The sequence below is a fragment of the Urocitellus parryii genome, unplaced genomic scaffold, assembly GCF_045843805.1.
Source record: "Urocitellus parryii isolate mUroPar1 unplaced genomic scaffold, mUroPar1.hap1 Scaffold_319, whole genome shotgun sequence".
Classification (NCBI taxonomy): Eukaryota; Metazoa; Chordata; class Mammalia; order Rodentia; family Sciuridae; genus Urocitellus; species Urocitellus parryii.
This window is the reverse complement of record NW_027552928.1, coordinates 172,028-174,750: the sequence shown is the minus strand read 5'-3', so window position 1 is coordinate 174,750 and position 2,723 is coordinate 172,028. Positions and strand designations below refer to the sequence as shown.

Sequence of the window (2,723 nt, the reverse complement as noted above, 5' to 3'; positions counted from 1 at the left end):
CTGGAATCCTGCAGAGCCAGGCCAGCAAGCAGCAAGTAGATGTCTCCATTTGCATGTGGTACATCTACCTCTTCTGCCAAACAGGCCTAGTGGTCTTGTCTTCAAGTCCAGCAGCTACCCCGGGAGTAAAAGAGTAAGAAAATTTCACTTGATGGTTGTTGCTCTTCCCTGAGCCCACAGGATACTGTCTGGACTGCACATGCATTCAGAGGGGACACTTTCATGGGCATTCCCTGGGGTTTCCAGGGCCTTGCTCCTGTATTTCCTCTGGCTGGTCCTCTCAGTTTTTCCCTAGATTCCCTCATCTGGTAGTACTCTTGGTATCACCATCTCTCCCATCCCAGATTTCTTAAGCTGTGGTCTATCTTTTGACCCTGTGGTGGGAAAAGCAGTTATTCCTAAAATAGCCTCTTCTGTGTTTCTGGGTCCTTCAGCTCACCCTACTCCTAGATGGCCCAAAGATGGTCAGAAAATAGTCTTTGAGTCACTCCCAAACATTGGCAGGTTCTCACAATTGGTTCATACATGGGAATTGTTTTAAGAAAAATTGAGAACACTTAATTTAGCAAAACTTGCCTAAGGAAAGAAAACAAAAAGGATCTAGCACAAGGTTGCACTTGAGACCAAAGACGATCTCAGCAGATTACACTCACTGCCATAGAAAAGAAAGTGCCATATGGAAACACTCTGATTGGGTGCAGTCAGCATTTCTGACCTATATGCTAATAGTCAGATCAGTCGGGAGCTTGTGATGGTCTGAAGCTGAGTTGCTGTGATTGACGGAGATTTAATTGCTTTGTTAAAAGTGCATTCCTAACCTTAGACTGGTTTACAATTTGTATAACAAGCTAGGTTACTGGTCACCGTATACAGAAGCCACTCTGGGAGACATGTTTAAGACACACTTAGTTTAAGCATTAGCCCCATTTTGCTCATATTTTCAAATCTCCACACAGTGACTAAATCCTTGAGTTTAGACATAAACACTATCTTCTACAATTCGTCAAAATGGATCTTGATTTCTGTTCAGATTTCAGTTTCACAACTTCAAGTTACTTAGATGATCCGGGCATAGTGGTGCATGCCTATGTTAACAAGTCAGAACACAGAGGCAGGAGGATCATATGTTCAAAGCCAGCCTCAGCAACTTAGAGAGCAGAAGTAACTTAGCAAAACCCTAATAAAAAAAAATACAATATAAAAATAAAAAGGATTTCGGATGTGGTCAATGGTAAAACACTCCCCTGGGATCAATCTCCAGTTAGATGGCTTGTAGGTTTTATGCCTACCATAATAAAACCACTGGATGTGCCAGGACAGCAGTGTATGAGTATTTAAACTTTGAGTACAACAGGATACAGTGTCCTCGGCAGCCTGGGGATGGTCGTGTGTTGGTCTCCGGCCTAGGAGTCGGGTGCCATTGTGGAGCTGTTCCTGCTGGTGAGAAGCTGTCATTCTCCGTCTGCCTGGAGCACTTCATGGAGCCGGCCACCACCCCATATGGCCACAACTTTTGCAGGTGTTGCCTGAACGATACGTGGGCCTTTCAGGGCAAGCCATACCAGAGCCCAAGTAACATGCTGTCTCCCCAGAGTTCCCGAAGCAGAAGAACACGACACTATGCGCCCTGGTGAACCAGTTTCTACAGGCCGCGCTGGAGCAGGCACCCACCATTAACTGGACACCATGCTCCCCTGGTGGCCCCCAGACCGGACACCCAGTGGTCTGTGACCACTGTCTGAAGGTGGAGGAGACCCTGAAGACCTGCTTAGTGTGCATGGCCTCCTTCTATCATGAGTACTTGCTGCCACATCCCGAGAGAGCCCTGCCTTCCAAGACCATCTGTTGCAGCTGCCATTTGGAAACCTGCTGCACTCCAAATGCTCTCAGCACAACTGCCTGCGGGACTTATTTTGCCCCAGATATGCCCAGTGTATCTGCCACATTTTCCTGGTGGAGCACAAGGCCTCCTCTCCCGTGTCCCTGAAACTGACCTGCCCCATCTGGAAAATAAACTGAAACATAAACTAACCATCATGTACAGTTGTATCAACGGGCATCAAGAGCACTGGAGGACATAAGAACCAGGTAGCAGAGCTTGTGGAAGGCCGCAGACAGGAAGATGGAACAGCTGAGACAGGAATACATGTAAATGAACGTTCTCATTGATGCCTATGAGGCGAACTCTATACGCAAGATAAAGGAAGACGAGAAGAGGATCATCAACGAGTTTAACTCCATTTACCAGATTCTCCTCAAGAATAAAAGAGAGATCCAGACTCTGAAGGCAGAAATGGAGAGCATGGTGAAAGGGGACAAGTTCAAGTATCTAGAGAGAGCATCAAAATTGGAAAAAGTCTCAACAAAGCCAGACTATGTCCCCAAGGTGGAGCAAGACCACAAGCTGATCACACACACACAAAAGAGACTGCTCAGTATTTGTTACAAATGAAAACCTCTAAGCCAAAGGGCTTTCTGCAAACCTCAGGGCAAGGTTCCTTGCTGGTGGCAGGATAATAAGTGAGTTTCCAAAGTCCTCACAGACATGGCTCATTTCTTGCAGGTCTGATCATTTGCCATTAGTTTTACTGGTCAATTGGCAGATGAAGCCCTCCTTTGAGGAGCACAACTCTAGGCCACCATGTCCTCCTTTGCCGCAGTCTGGCTAGGCACAATTCACCAGCCACTTATCAAGCAGAAACGAACTTTATTTTTAGAACACA

The 2,723-nt window shown here is 46.4% G+C and overlaps 1 pseudogene; it reads left to right on the top strand.

Annotated features, from left to right (window-relative positions):
- Positions 1 to 1,265: 1,265 nt before the first annotated feature.
- Positions 1,266 to 2,452, top strand: LOC144251955 (E3 ubiquitin/ISG15 ligase TRIM25 pseudogene; annotated as a pseudogene).
- Positions 2,453 to 2,723: the final 271 nt, after the last annotated feature.